This window comes from Pteropus medius, unplaced genomic scaffold (genome assembly GCF_902729225.1).
Source record: "Pteropus medius unplaced genomic scaffold, Ma_sr-lr_union100, whole genome shotgun sequence".
In the NCBI taxonomy this organism is placed as follows: domain Eukaryota; kingdom Metazoa; phylum Chordata; class Mammalia; order Chiroptera; family Pteropodidae; genus Pteropus; species Pteropus medius.
Window position 1 is genome coordinate 23,415,874 of NW_024346667.1, and position 17,525 is coordinate 23,433,398.

Below are 17,525 nucleotides of genomic sequence, written 5' to 3' on the forward strand. Positions count from 1 at the left end.
CTTCTTATCCACATCTCTCGTATGTCAAGTCTCTCTCTCTCTCTGTTTCTATATCTATCTATCTATCTATCTATCTATCTATCTATCTATCTATCCATCCATCCATCCATCCATCCATCCATCTGACCATCCATCTATCTATCATCTATCTTTAGGACTTTATAATTAGTCTTGACATCTGGTGGGCAAATTTCCAAAAACTTTTTGTTAATTAAATTGACTCTTGACTCTTATCTACTCCATGTAAATTTTAGGATCAGTTTCTCAGATTCCACAAAAAATTTTATTGAGATTTGGTTAAAAATTGTATAAAATTTATAGATGAATTAGCAATAATTGATATTTTTATTAAGTTTCACATGAGAGGATATATTTTCCATTTAAATAATCTCTGCTTTATGAGCTTTAGTAATATTTAAAAATTTTAAAATAAAGCTCTTGAAGGTATCCTTTTGGATTTTTTCTTAGTACTTATTAGGTTGCAACCTGACAAAATAGCAAAGTTTATATGAGAAAAATCCAGTAGTGAACACAGATTTCCTGACTCCATATCAATTTCTTTTCTAGAACACAATATCTTTACCACATTTTAAGCCTTTATGAGGGTATTAGTAAGTTTAAAGTACTGAACTATAGGTAAAGATGAGGCAGAGGACATTTTAATTCACTTTAGTATAGAAATGAGGTCATTTATTTTTCTGATAACATCATACTATTTTTCTGATAACATCAGAAAAATAAAAAGTGCTTTTTCTAGACTATGTCCTGCAAGCCTCTGAAAGACAAAAGGGAAAAATTTCATTAAGTGTTTATTCACTCTGTGACTCTGCTATGTAGTTTGACTTAGTAGTGATGTCTACTCAATTTTTTTTTTTTTAAATAGCAGTTTATGGACTGCCAATATCATTCCTTATTGAGCTAGTCTATAGTCCTAGAGATATTTCAATATGTAATTTGACATAGCTCTCACCTCAGAAAGACAGAATAAACTTTTGTGTTATTGATTCAATGAGTCATTCAATAAACATTGATTCAGTGCTATGATCCAGACATTTCACCAGGTGCTTAGGATGCAAAGATGAATATGACACAGTCTCCATCCACAAAGAACATATAGGAAGATAAAATACATAAGTATGCAGTAAAGAGCTATAGGGGCTGTGGTAGGCATACATGCAGGGCACAGTGGGCATTGCAGGAATGAATGATCACTTCTACTTTGGATTACTTGAGCAGTTGTGAATGACTTTATTTCCCAGATACAGTCCTGTGGGTGAAATGGAATAAAGAGGGATGAATTGTGTAAGCAAAGGGTGCAACATAAATTTGGAAGCATTGATGTTCTGGTATGTTCGAGAAACTGGTAGTAGTTTTAAAAATATAAAATATAAGATGAGAGGGCTTTGGGGAGAATAAAGCTAAAAAGACTGATCAGATTATGGATGTTTTATATTCTACTGAATTTTATTCTAGGGATGTGGGTGCTGTAGGCAGTAGGAAAAAAACCAAAGGATAGAAGTTGGGCCATAAAAAGCTCACTCTGACTAAAATTAGGACAATAGCATCAAAAAGTACAAAACTTGCAGGCATGGAGACCAGATAACTGCAAGTAAGAGGTAATGTGAGACTAAAGCGATAGTAGCAAAAATAGAGAAATATGAATGGTTTGGAGAGTCATGAAGGTGGTGGAATCAATAGAACTCTGGGACAGTTTGTATGTGGGATTAAGAGTGCAGTGGCTCAGGGGCAGCTGTAAATCTGAGACATTTCCTATCTGGTTTGGGAAACTAAGTGCATTATAGCTATTGTAGCTCTAGTCATATGTATTGTTCACTCACCTAAGTAGATTTGCTTTTGTATGATCAATATAAGTTTCATTACTCATCAAGTGAAACATAAGTCGAATGTAGGTCTTCTTGAGATGTTCGTTGTAATATATTATGAGAGATTTTAAAATTTCCACTTGATAGAAGGTTTCTCAGAATATCTACGAATAACAATGAAGTACTATAGCAATTAGTTTGTAGTTGTTATAATCTAAGATATAATGCAATACCAGTAGTTTGTCATATCTCAATAGATTGACTTTTTCTAAACATTTATATTTAACTTTGTCATCTAGATGTAGACTACTCATCTTGAGTTCTAGGGATTTTTAGGTCTAAATGAACAACTGAACTGATTCAAAATTGTCTGGAGAAACATGTAATTGTTTTTTAAGTTTTGTTTCCTATCAAAAAAATTATAGGCAGCCAAAAAAAAAAAATAGACTTCTGTGTTTACTTGTCACTGTGAGAAAAATTAAAACTTAGTGTTCCAAGTCAACTAGATTCTTATGCAGAATTTTTTGAATGTACATTCAATGAAAAAAAGATATATTATATACAAACAAGTTGACTCAAACAGTAAGCTGCTATGAAAAAAATGTCAAACGAAGCTGCAAAAAGCTTTTAACAATTATTTTAACATATAATTAGGTATTTGGAAATAACTATAAATACATTAAAATTAGAAAAATAAGTCTGAAAAATTAGAATTTAAAGTGTGTTCTTATGTTGAAACATTGATTTAATTTATTATTCATTATTTCCAAGTATGTATGAGTATTATTTCTATTACCTAGAGAGGAGGTTATTATAAATAAATAGATGACTGATACATATCTCTCTATTTAGTTACTTTATACTTCAATTGATTTACTAAAGAGAAGTTGGAAAATATATTTTAAATTTCTCATTTTATATACATTTTTATCAATGAGCAGATTATTTAAGTCTCTTTGTTTTTGTTTTGGGTTATTCTTGTGATTTGATTGAGAAGATTTTAGTGTCTCATCTTTCAAATATATAGAAATCAATTCTGTAGTATAAGTAGAATTTTATTTGTTAATTTTTTAGTACTAAATTTATGTAGTTTTTGAGAAAGGAGGGTCATTTCTTATTTTTATGAAATTGATTATAATTATACCAGTGTCACTTAACTTCTTAACTCACTGTTATGTTTTTATTGTTGTTCAGTTTTAAATTAGTCATGCAATCGAAACACAATTTATAAGAATAATAGTTGAACATATTAAACCTTATGAATAGTTTACTTAAAAATTTAGAATAGATTAAAGCTTTTTTCCCTAATATCACTTGGGTATATAAGTTAAAAATAATATTTTCAGAATTATGTATTACAAAGAGGCTATGTTTGTATATTGGAAAGGAACAAAAAGTTTAAGAAAGCTGAGCCATTGGAAATTGTTTCCATGTTTTATAAAAACACACAATGTTTTTTACAAAAGCTATTATTTAGACACTTCTTCATTATTCAAAAATTTATTAGTATCATTCAGGTAAAAGGAATAGGACTAATCAAAATTTGAATCTTGGCACAAGATATTTTGATTATATTGGTGAAAAAATCCAATAATGAAAGTGCAGGACCTTTTGAAATAGCACAGGGAATCTCATGCTCCTCTAAGACGTGGTGTTTTAAAGATCGACAGGGTATGTTGATCGTTCATTTTAATTTAAAATCCACAATGTGCTTTTAGCTATAAATTTAAAAATATTTTCTTTTTCATACAAGCTTCCAAATTTTTATTGCTTCTGTTTTACAATCTCCTTTCCCACTCTTTGCTAATCGCTTTGTACCAGAAAGGAACCCATATGTTATAAGACTATTAATATGTTCTTATTATATTTTACTAGAGAACATATTTTGTTTTTTGTGCTAATATAATTTTAAGCCTCTTTGCTATGATGTTAACTAAACTGCTCCTAACTACAAGCCTTAATATCTTCATGGTTTGGATATATCATTTGGTGAATATGAAGCTCTCATTTAAAAATTTTGATCTTCATACTATTTGAATTGTCTAAATATCTATCAAAACAATTCAGTAGGTAGAGGTAAAAGGGGCCATATATTTGGTGACAGAAGGAAATCTAACTCTGAGTGGTGAACACACAATGCAATATATATATGACTTACTGTTGAATGATACACTTGAAACTGATTTTGTTAATCAATGCCACCCCAATAATTTTTAATAAAAAATGTGTATAAAGGAAAAAAACAAAGAAAAACATAATTTGGGATATGGTCTTTCTTTTGTGTTCTCACATCCCACATTTCTTGAATTATTCTTCTTACTTTACATCTTTACATGTTAAAATATCTGTTTCTAGAAGTATACATATAAATGTGTATATATATATTTCTCACACATCACGTGTGTGTGTATGTGTGTGTATATATATATATGTGTGTATATATATATATATAATGCCTTTATATAAAATATGCCTATATATAAAGTATATATTTTCACAGTGAAATGAACTTTTTTTTCTTTTAGAAGGAAAATGTAATTTTCTATGTAGGTGCACTAAGCAACTTTCATCAGATTTTCAGAGTTGCTGGGCTGATGGAAAATCACAAAATATGTTAGTAAGGGAAGAGGAAAGGTGTTTTTTACTCTCTGCTTGAAAAGTGACAGAATAAAAGAATCCTTGAGAAATGTGTCAGATAGATCTTTTTCCCCTTTTGAAAGAAAAGAGTCTGAAACTAAAAAGAGAAGACTGCCTTTGTGAGTCTTACTTGCAAACTGTGCCAGCCTACCTAAGCTTTTTGTTCATTCTTAACACACTGAACATCTTGAAGTATCTAAGGATATTGAGATAGAGAGCAGCAGTGTCATCGAAGGTGGAGTACCATTCTAATTATCAGTTCTGAACTCTGGAAGCTTAATAAGTGGTTCAAACTTTGAAATATTTCCTGCATTTTAAAAAATTCAAAGGACATATGCATGTAAAGATTGGATCAATTAGTTAGACTCCATGAGTCACATCCCACAGGTTTACAAGCTGTGGCAATGCCTATTATATATTTGTTTCAAATATTCATCACTTTAGTCTTCTGAAGTAATTCAAGCTGGCTGTATATTCTCTCTGCTGATACTTAGTAGGAAATGCATTGTTATAAGACTGAGCAACTTCTTCAAGAATGTTGTTGGTAACCTCACTCTCCCTAAATCTTCTAAAACCTTAGAACACAATTCATTGCATACAATTCATCACTCTTGTACTCTAGTTCCACATAACCTCAATGTCTTACTCAAAGAACATGATCAACAAGTATTTGGACCATGAAGACAAACAATGTACATGGGAACACTAAAGGTGATGAATTCTGATGAAGAATAAGAATGTTAAATAGATTCAAATGAATGAATAATTTATAATGAATTTTAAGGGTTGAAAATAGCTCCGTGTGTGTGTGTGTGTGTGTGTGTGTGTGCGTATAAATTTAGCCTAATTTTTATTTCAAAGACTCATTTCACTGCAGTGGGAAAAATTTAATCCTGACCAATTCCAGAGTCCTCTACCCTGGATAGGTATCAAAATTTGGAGAATATAATGATTGTGCTTTAATAAAATTCAGTGAGATTGAGAGTAGTAGTAGAGATTGAAAGTAGATGTCTGCTATGCAAAGATCTAGCGAGATGTCAATTGTCCCATCTGAACCTTGATCTTTGATACTTTAATATCATGCTAAGTTATCCCTTGGGTCTGTCTGCTTGTTCACTTTAAATTGTTGGTTTGTTTTTTTTTTTACATTAAAAAAATTAAGTATATAAGTATAGTTGGTATACAATGTTATATTGGTTATATTAGTTTCAGGTGTACGATATAGTGATTCAACATTTTTATACCTTACAATGTGGTCACCCCACTATTTCTACTAATCATCTGTCACTGTGCAAATTTATCACACTATTAATGACTATAATGACTATATTTCCCTTTTCTTTTTCACCCACCCCCCACCCCCTCACTTCTGGTAACCATCCCTTTGGTTTTTATGAATCTGTTTTCATTTTGTTTTGTTTTTAGATTACATATATAAGTGAAACCAGATGATATTTGTCTTTCTCTGCCTGACTTATTTCACTTAGCATAGTATCCTCTATAGATAAATTTATGTTGTTGCAAATGGCAAGATTTTATTCCTTTTTATTGCTGCATAATATTTCATAGTGTGTACATACATATATATGTATATGTATACATATATATATCTCATATCTTTATCCATTCATCTATTGATGGATATAGGTTGCTTCCATATCTTGGCTATTATAAATAATGCTGCAATGAACATAGGGGTGCATATATCTTTTCAAATTAGTGTTTTCATTTTCTTTGGATAAATACCCAGAGGTGAAATTGCTGGGTTGTATGGTATATCCATTTTTAGTTTTTTGAGGAATCTCCATACTGTTTTCTATAGGGGCTGCACCAGTTTGCAGTCTCTCCAACAGTGCCCAAGGGTTCCTTTTTCTCTATATCCTTGCCAACACTTGTTGTTTGTTGACTTTTTGAAAATAGCCATTATGACTTGTGTGAGATGGTATCTCATTGTGGTTTTGATCTGCATTTCCTTGATGATTAATGATGTTGAGAATCTTTTCATATGTCTGTTGACCATCTGTCTTCTTAAAGAAATACCTTTTCATGTCCTGTGCCTATTTTTGAATTGGGTTGTTTGTTTGTTTGTTTGTTTGTTTGTTTATTTATTTATTCATTTATTTATTTATTTATTTATTGTTTTGAGTTGAGTTGTATGAGTTTCTTATATATTTTGGATATCAACCCCTTATTGGATATATCATTTGAAAATATAGTCTCTCTTTCAGTGGGTTGTCTTTTTGTTTTGTTGAAAGTTTCCTTCACTGTGCAGAAGCTTTTTCATTTGACGTAGTCCCATATGTTTTGTTTAATATGCAGAATCTGTAATGTTTCTATCCACTAATTATGAGCAATAAGAAGGAGACATGAAGAAAACAATCCATTTATAATTGCATCAAAAATAATAAAATATGTAGAAATAAACTTAACCAGTGAGGTTAAAGACCTGAACTCTGAAAACTAGAAGACATTGAAGCAATTGAAGTAGACACAAATTATTAGAAGGATACACTGCATTCATAGATTAGAAGAATTAATATTGTTAAAATGACCCAAGCAATTTCCAGGTTCAGTGCAATTCTTATCAAAAACCAAAGCCATTCTTCTTAGAACTAGAACAAATAATCCTAAAATTTATATGGAACTACAAAAGACCTCAGGTGGCCAAAGTCATCTAGAGAAAGAAGAACAAAGTTGGTGGTGTCTCAGTCTCTGATTTCAAACTATACTACAAAGCTATAATAGTCAAAACAATATGGTACTGACACAAAAACAGACACATAGATCAATGGAACACAATAGAGAGCCCAGAAATAAACCTTCACTTATGTCATCAACTAATCTATGACAAAGAAGATAAAACTATACACTGGAGTAATGATAATCCGTTCAATAAGTGGTGTTGGGAAAATTGTACAGATATATGCAAAAAAAAAAAATGAAACTGGACCATTGTCTCACACAACATACAAAATTAAACTCAAAATGGGTTAAAGATTTAAATATAAGGTCTAAAACCATAAAACTCCTAGAAGAAAATATAGCAAATAAACTATCTGATATCAGTCTAAGAAGTGTCTTTTTGGACATGTCCCCTTGCACAAGGGAAACAAAAGCAAAAATAAATTCAAGGGACTATATGAAACCCTTTAAGCCTTGGTGGCATTTGCTCTGGACCTACTTGGGGATACAAGAATCATTTTATTGTTTTCATGCACTGTTAGTGACATAGGCCCAGTCTACCTAGAAGCATTATCTAACCAGAGGACTCTTCCCAGGGAAGATTCAGTGGCTTTCTTTGATGTTGGATCTCACACACTAATCTCCAGTGACACTGTCTTCCTGGGGAGGCAGGTTTCAGAAACTCTTTATCAAGGACCCATATTCATTTATGTTGTTATTAATTTCTCTTCTGTATCTCTTTCCCTTCATGTCTCTCCCTAACCCTCACCTACAGAATTGTGTGTGTGTGTGTGTGTGTATACACTTAAACTCTCCTCAAATATGTTGTCTTTGTTTTCTTATTCCTCTATGAAATTTATTTCAAACACAAGACTCAGAAAAATATTAATACTCCTACTTTCCCTGACTTCCATTTCTCACATTCTTTATTTGAGGAAATAAGCAGAAAATAGCCTAGCATCTTTAATGGGAGTGTGGGGCTAAATTCGGGAGGGTGAGAAATGTAAATGGCACAGATTAATATTTAGATATATATTGCTGCATGAGTGGTGAAGCAAAGCATAGGAAACTGATGTAATAGGAAGAAAACATCTAAACTTCTATTTGACTGTGAAAGATGGATTATTGAATATGTTTACTATCAATAGAATTCATGGATCATGTGCATTTATATTCATAACACCAGAGTAAAATTTGTTCTGCTTAATTTTTATATTTGTCTATCTTTTTCTACCTTAGAATGATTTTTTTAAAAAAGATCACATGTAACACATTGTACAAGAGTCACCAAACTTGCTCTGTAGACTATAATACTCCGATAGCCTTGGGAATGAGAGGTCTGTGGTTCGCTGGGCTTTTGGTCTCCTATAGCAATATCTTTAGCTACAGAAAGGCTTTCATGAGCTCCTCTGGAAACAAGCCCCAAAGATAGACCCTTTCAAAATGAAAGTCTTCTATCCTACAGCTAGCCTTTAAATGAATAGGTACTTGGGGTGTATTATATAGAAAAGTGGGGTTTTATTTCTAAGTCTTGATCTGAGTAAAATGAATAGATGAAACTGATGAAGATTGAGACATTGGTGACAATATTTCATCATTAGTAGAGTGCTAAATCGCTTAGAAAGCCTGGCTGTAAATTCACACTGCTATTCAGTTCATATCACTTCGAAAGATTCTGAAAATTATGTGTAAAACCAGCCTTGGGTGGCCAAATACATTTTTATACAAGCAGATCATTACTTGAGATTAATTATAAAGAGTGTGTCCCTTCTGGTATGAGCCAACACTGGCGCTTCTCTTTGGTGGCTGGCAGGGGGCAGCATACAACAGAGATAACCTTTACCATGTGCAAAGTAAATTTAGTTTGCTTGATCGAACTACTTCTTACATTAGTGATAGCATTTGAGAAATAATTGGTGCAAAGACACAGGGATGCTTGAGGAAAAAATGGCAGGAGGAGTAGAACATGAAAAGCCTTGAATGTCAACCTAATAATTTTTAGCTTTATCTGAATTGGGGGTTATTAAACAAGTGAATGACATGATTATCTGTGAATTGTGCATATATAATTTGCATTCTAGAAGAATCATTTAGAAAGCAGTATAAAGACTTTTCTATTTTAAAGGAGTTGAAGTAGTAAGTATTTCATGTTTATCTTTTCTAGGTCTCGTACTAGGTATTTTACCTATTAACTACTTTAATAATTGTCCTAGGAGGAGGAAATTAAGTTACCCAAAGTCATACAAAGAGGAAGTTAACCTGTACTTTTTACTGTATTATATATCTCTTGCTGAAGGCTGGAGGACCAGTTAGAAGCATATTTCAGTCATGCAAATGAGAATCTGTGCAGTTCTAAACTAAGATATAGAACTAAGTACAGATTGTTAAAAGATAGAATGACCCGAACTTAGTACATAATCGAATGTAGTAGAGAAATGTCTTGAATTACTCCAAGGTTTGTGAATGGGGAAAATGGGTAGATATCACTGTTAGCATTTGGGATAAGAGCTGTGAATTATGAACAAAAGTTTTAGTGTGTGTGTGTGTGTTTGCGAGCGTGCGCGCACGTGCGTGTGTGTGTGTGTGTGTTGGGGGATTATGATTCCTATGGGATATATCAGTAGAATCTCGATAAAGTGAACCCAGAGACCAGGAGATTATTTTGGGCTGGAGAGAGAGATTTGTGATTAATAAATATGTAAGTGGTATTTGGAAGAAAACATCATGCATTCAGTTGTCTCAGAAGTAAATGGTGAGAGATGAAACATGGAGAACAAGAACTTTTAAGGAAGAGATTGTTTCCTGTGTATTAATTCCCACTTAGCCCGGCAAACACAGCTTTCCATATTCTATTTCCAGGCATTCTGATTCACACCCAGGGGATTCTCATGCAACTAAACATCACTTTGGGAAACATTCATTTCGATAATAAACAGTTTGGAGTCTGAGAGAAGGGTAACTAAAACGATAGGAAAAGAACGAGTGAAGTGTCAGTCTTAGAGGCCAAGGATAGAGAGGCTTTAGAGAAGTAAGGCATCACCATCTATGCTGAACATTTCAGAGAACATGAAACTTTGGGAACTGAGGGGTAACTTCTTCCTACTGGATGCTACATGCTATTGATCGGCTTCTTACATTGTGGCACACACAGCACTATTTCCTTCCACTGCTACCTACTTGTCCCCATTCTTTTAATGCAACAAATACTCCAGGATTTTGGGCAATGCTGCCATCATTCTCTATTTCTGGACGCTAGCTTCCAATGGAGAAAACAATTTACTTTTAGCAAAAAGTCAGATCGAATGCTGTTCAATAAATAAATAAAAGAGGACTCACCATTTACATTACACCATTAGGTTTCATCTCTGCAATATAGAGGCACTTTCTCCATAAGTAGAATAGAGTAGGAATTTTGGAAACAGCATATGTTTTAGACGTCATTGTATTTTCATATCAAATGTGCTACTTGAATGCAGAAGGTTACTTCATCCTCAAAAATATTTGTTTTGGCTTCAAGTGTGAGGGTGCTGTGTTTTGATGCATGAAATCATTCTCCAATCCACCCCCTCCCCGCCACCAACTTTGTGGAAATCACCCACAGGAATCAGAATTGCTGAAGTGGTCAGCAAGCAAACAGTAAATGCTATTCATAAATCTCTAAGTCAAGCCTGAAGCAAACTCACACAGAACACCAAAACATGAATTTTATTTTAAATTGAAATAGGGATCAGGAGAAATAGCTTGGGATTTGGGGATGATTAAGTGTAGGATTCAGTTAAGAGGCTTCACCTCTCCAGAAAATATAAGGCGAACAGTCTCACGACTGACCTCCAGATCTCTGTGGTATTGGGCATAATAAAATAACAGTTCTGGTCACGTATTATTTTTACTGGCCTTGTAGAACTTGACTGAAATGTTTAATGTAGAAGATAGGAAAGTCAATTTTGGGTTTAGTTCCTGAAATTTCTTGATGGACTAAATTTATTTTTGCATAAAATTCTTTGGTAATTCTATTAGGTATCCCCTTTGCCTAAAACAATAGAATTGGCAAGAACTCTGGGACTTAGAAGCCTTTTAAAATGCTTCTACAAGTTATCCTAATGGAACATGAATGTTGATAAAAACAGCATATCCCAAAACACCTAGATAGAATTTTAAATTTTATTTCTACCATGTATTTTATAATATGTATAATCACCTGAATGCAGAAAAATTTAGGCAATCTGTTAAAAATATCTAGAAGGGTAAAATTAAAAACAAATTAAAAGTAAACCTGATCTATGCTTATGTGAGCACGTAGAGCGATGCTTATTGCCAACCTCTATTTCTTGATCATTACTTCCTCCTGTCTCCTCTTCCAGTTCCTCTAAAGATTCATTAGGGCAAACAATTAATTTCTACTCCCATCTTTTTTGCCCTTGTACAATTTTTTATGGTTAAAGCCTGTATCCTCCCCTTGTTTCAATGACTTTATATCTTAAACTAAATGTTTATTCTTGGAATAAGTGTATATTGCTGAAATAACTGCTATATAAAATTAAAGATCTTTATGTCCCAATTAACAAGTGTTACCTATTAGTATCATGCTTCTGGTATGTTAAAGGAGAAAACAACAATATATAGATCTCTAAGAAGCAGGGAGAAAATAAATAGATGAGTTCTGGTTTACAAAATAGTGCAGTGACAGCTGCTTTGGACTCGTAAATGAGGTGTTTGAAAAGGGTATGAATAGGGCAGTAGAAAAAATACTTCGTTTAGCAACACACTTGTTTTTCTTCTTGTTCTGGAGTCTTGTGAGACTGATTTCTTCCATTAGAACTCATTTTACCTCTTTCTTTCCCTCCCATTGAGCTTTCTAACACAAAGCTAAACACCAGCATCAAAGGAATGTTGGCCTTTAGGGATGCTTGGTAAAAAGCTAGCAAGGAGAGCATATTTGTTAGATGCACAATTCTTACCAGAAGTGGTTAATGTAACAAAAAGCTCATAGTCATTAGACTGATACAGATTATTCATCTGGTTTTTAAAATTGTATACATTAAAAATGCAAAATAGTTATGAAGCATAGCTACATATACTGTCACGATCAGGAGAGGTTTATGTTTCATTCCCTGATAAAATTTGTTGCTTTTCCCCACTTCGCATACATCATCAGAGTCATAAATTAGATGAAAAAAAATTAACGTACCAGCTTTTACAGTCATTTTTTTTTCTGAAAAAAAGTTAATTTTAAGTTTTTTCTTTTCCCCAAATCTAGGACTCCTAGAAGTGGAGGCCTCTTCTTTCAGTGTCTACTCAAATTCGCTTGTTTGCTTGTTTTTAGATTTATCTTTTTACACACCCAAGGGAGTAAGTAGCTATAGCTTTTCTGCATCTGAGAAATATTGGCTAGTAGATGGAATCTACTGGAAAACCTTATTCCAGGTAAGATGAAACAGATTTAGATATGCATCACTGAAGTGCTAGACTAAAGCTACACTGAAAACAAACAGCATCAGGAAAGTAAGCGTCATTTTTCAAAATCCAATTGACAATAAGATTCCCATATTTCTCTGAAGTAGAAAAGCTTTTGACAATGTCATTCATAATTAGCTTATTTATTTTCCTATGCTTGAGCATAAAAAATTATATATCACTAAAACTAAAGGAAGTGAAAAATATTTTATTGTGTGCTTTTTTATAGTAGGAGTCACTAAGAATTCACATATGGAGTGACAGTGTTAGTACAAGGTATATTGAATTGAAAAGCCAATGTGCACACTAGGCTTTCATTGTGATCACATCCATTAAACCTGAATATTGTATTCTTAATTTTTTTCAATTGTTATGCAATAGCTTTATACCTTAAAAATTAAATTTCCAAGATACACACAAAGAGATATTGAAAGCCATGCTTTCCAATCTTATGGGAAGCATATGTCCTCACAGTTATTGCTTTCATGCCTTAATAGAGAATTTATTTATTTAATAGGCTTTTATTAGCAGTAGGCAATATATCAGACACCTTTGTAACAGGTGTGCATACAGATCTTGCTACTTGTCCCAAAGGGGCTTTTGGTTTTGGTGAGAGAAACATAGAAATAAATAAACCATTACAATATTTATGATAAGTCGAAAACACAAGGATGATGATAGTGTATAAAAGTCATCTTGCAAGCCAGATTTGGTTTTCGGCAAAGGATTTCTAGGAAACATGATTATTTGGCTGAAAGATAAAACCACCTATTCAAGCAAAAAGAGGAAAGATATTCCAAGCATAAAAAAATCATGTGAAACAGGATTAGAAATAAAGACTCTGAGGAGCTGCAAATAGTTCAGAATGGCAGAAACCTAAGGAGTCAGGGAGGAGAGATGAGAAATGAGACTGGAAAGGCAAGCAGTGGCCAAACCCAGGAAGGCCTTCAAGACTATTGTAAAGGAGCTCCTGAGAGCAGCAAGATTTCCATTTTAAGTGAGATGAATGAATGACTTAGAAGTAGAATTGTCATAGATATAGAAATCAAAGATATTTCAAATTCAAATGTCCAAACTGAACTCCCCTTCCTATCTCCCAAACTGATGCATGATCACAATATCCTCTATATGTCAGTTAATGACAAATCCATCCTTTAATTTGCCTAGGTGTCATCTTTGAGATTTTCTTTCTCTTACAGCCTGTATCCCATATCAGGAAATCTTAGCTCAGCCTTCAAAATTCAAACTCTTCTCTGAACCTCCATTAGTTATAACTCTAATCCTTTCCTCTGTTGTCTCCTGCTTTGATATTATAAAAGATTTCATCTTCCTTCTTCTACCATTGCCTCCATATCTCTACCACCACTCTGGCCTTGTATTGCTCAATTCATTTCAATCTTTATTTTTATTTATTTACTTTTTGGTAGGATATTGTATCAGTTCCTGTGAGAAGTTTGTTAAAAACTACCACTATAATTATGGATTTGTCTAGTTCTTTCTTTAGTTCTGTTTTTCTTTACACATTTTTAGAACACGCTATTAGGTACACATATATTTAGAATTTTAATATTTTATTAGTGCATTACCATTATGGAATATACTATTTCTTATATAGTTTTTTCACTTAAACGTGTTATTAATATAGCTATGTCAATGTTCCTTTGGTTTTCATGGTTTTTTCTTGTCAGGAAGACAAAAACTCTATTAGATATTTCAACAAAAGATTTAATAAAGGGAATTGGTTACATAGGTTTGGGGAGCTAAAGTTAAAAAGGAATATTGAAGTAGCCCCAAAATAATAAATGTAGGAAGCATCTACTATTCTTAGCGTGGGGAAACCAAAGAAAAATATTGAAGTGTTAAGATCTTGAAAAAGGGTGCCACACAAGGAAGGTGAGTTGCCCAGTGGAACTGTTGCTCTGAAGAGCCAGCTCTACCAGATCCTGTTTGTAGCGCTGAGGGGTCATGATCAGGCATGCTGGGACAGTCAATGGATGCCGCTGGCTTTGGCCTGACACTTCTGGGGCTATCGAACACTGATCACTGTAAGAAGTAAGACTAAGGAAAGTAAGCTGCTTTTTTCCTTCCTCTGGGCTTCCAAATTCTCCCTAGTGACCCTTATTGGAAAAAGTAACAGAAATCCAGCTGGCAGTCTGGAAATGTAGTTTGCAGGAACCCAGAGTAGAATATAGAAAGAGCTTTTTTTTTTTTTTTAAAGAAATGAGAGGTGGTATATAAATAAGCAGCAAATATGATATGTATTTTCCCCCTTTACTTCAACTTCTCTGTATGCTTATATTGTAAAAGCATCTCTTTAAGCATCACATAGTTGCATTTTAAAGAGTTGAGTCTGATAGTCTTCATTTTTACACTAAAGAACTTAGTCCGTATATATTAAGTCTATATTACATGTAATTACTATTACATCAATTACTAACGTATCTATCTGGCTTTAGACATACCATTTTGCTGTTTCCTTTTATTCATCCTGTTTTGTTTATCTCTCCTTTATTGACTTTTTTTTAAATTAAATTTTTTATTACCTTTTTCTCTGTCACATCCTTCTACTTTCTTTTAGTGGCTATTCAATGGATTACAACATAAATATGAAAGCCTACTATAAATTAGTACTTCTTTCTCTTCCCAACTCATAGGTGTGTATTTAGCAGCCCCCATACCAGCACTGGTTCTGAACTCCAGACTTTTGTCCTCTTTGTCTGTTGAAAGCTCTGTTCTGTTTCTCATCTTCTCAGAAATCTCTTCCTTAATAGACATATACTCCTAAGGGAAATGTGATCCCTGGTGGTTTTTTAATCCTGCTTTTCTAGTTCTCAGCAGGAGGATTGTTCTGAATTACTTAATCTATCACAACAGAATGTAGAATCTCTTTACAGTCTGTCATCCCTAAAGAATATTACAAGTCAGATCATATTCCTCAGCTCAGAATCTTCTGATGAATTCTTATTTTATTCAGAATAAAAGCCAGAGTTCTCTTCGATCCTCCTCCTCACTCATTTCCTCTCTGACTTCATTTTTTTCAGCTGCACAGTTTTTTTTGTTGTTTCCCAAACCTGACAGACTTGTCCCGCATTCAGACCATTTATATTTTCTGTTCCTTTTGCCTCAAATAAAATAATTTTCTATCAGATATCTACTTGTCTTGTTTCTTACCCTCTTCACATATTTGCTAAAATATTATTTTCTTAGTGAGGTTTTACCCAATGATTCTAGTTTAAAAATTGAACACTTAAGGTACCATCTATCCTCTTTGGATTTATTTTTCTCCTTAGAAATTTTACCTTCTAATATACATTTAATTTGCTATTAGCATTTCTTTTTATGTTTCCTTCTATAAGAATCTAAGTTCCAACATAATGATGATTCTTTTTTAAGTTATTCACCATGTATCTCTAGCACCTAGAATAGTGCCTGGTATATATAGCTAAAGCTCGATAAGCATTTTTCTGAATGAAAAAAAATTAATAACATAATTACCACTGGGGCAAGAATTTTGGATTTAGATTTGTGAAATATTAAGCAAAATTGATCAATTGGATAGTGTTGATTGGAGGAGTCTGGGGAAATAATCAGATTTTTGGCCCAGGTGTAAGTTCTATTTTTCTGAACAAACAGGCTCCTTATTTACCAAATGGAATTTGCTATCTTTTTCTTCTATAGCTTTCTTTTGCTGTGTTGATGTATCATATCACTATTCACCCCACAGGCTATAACTGTATTAATGATGCTCTCTAAGATTCTGTCAGTGATGTCAAAGGCTAGAGTATATCTTGTGGGTTATGTTCCCTGTATCTATCGAATTCAGGTAGTTTTCTAAGTGTCAATGAAGTGACAGAAATGATAAGTGCTACTGATGTTAAAACGTGGTAGAGGTTTCTATGGTTTGAGAGTTTGAGAAAGAAATAATCTTTCATGTGCTTACTAATATTTGGTTAGGATGTGGCTATTTGAAATGATTAGTCTTTTAGGTCAGACGGGGCATGGGAATGTGCATAAATGTGAAGGCGAAAATGGGATAAATGAAATAGAGTTTGGAAGGATGTAGAAAAGTCGAAATGGGGCATGCAGGATGAGCATATCTGTGGAACTGAAGATTTTTAAGTTGTTTTTGGGAAAGATGAATATATTCATTTAAAGTGAATATAATTTACAAATATGCAGAATGGTTATTTAGAGTAATGGAAAATGAAGCTGTAGAATAGGTAATAGAGAACATGTGGTTGATTTAGTCCATTTCAATATTCAGGCATTTTTTTGAAAAATACAAGTATACAATTTGATACAATTTTCTTATTTTAAAAATTTTTGAATAGATTGAGCATACATTGTTTTCTTCACATTAGATCAATATGTCACATTTTTAAAAGGAGCAGTTGAGAATTCTATTGGGAGTAGGGGTGCAATTTTCATTCTTTGAAGATTGGTTTTCTTTCTACATTCTTCTGTAAAAAGGGAACCAAATAGGAAATGTACATCCTCGAGAAATATGAGTGTGCAAAACCTGGGTCAGAAAAACTACCAAGTTTATTAACAAACAAACAAACAAATAGAGAATGAAAAACAAAATGCAGACAATGTATAGATAAAAGTAAACTAAAAAGTAAAAATTTCATGTGAACTTTGGAGTATTAACGAAAATCATTTTGACTTTCTGTGGAATTAGATGTCAGTCAGATTAGGTATATTCACTAAACTATCTCTGACCAACTTTTCCTTTTGGGTTTCTGGGTTTTGAGCTAAATCCTCTCTTGAGCTCTCTCGGGCGACCTGATGTGGTAGAAGCATTGCTAGGATTAGGTATGCCACATAAATTTCAACAATGCTAGACAAGTCAATAAGCCTCTTTAAGCCTCAGTTGTCTCATATGAAATATCAAAGTATTAGACAAGATGCTCCTTATGTTCCTTTTAA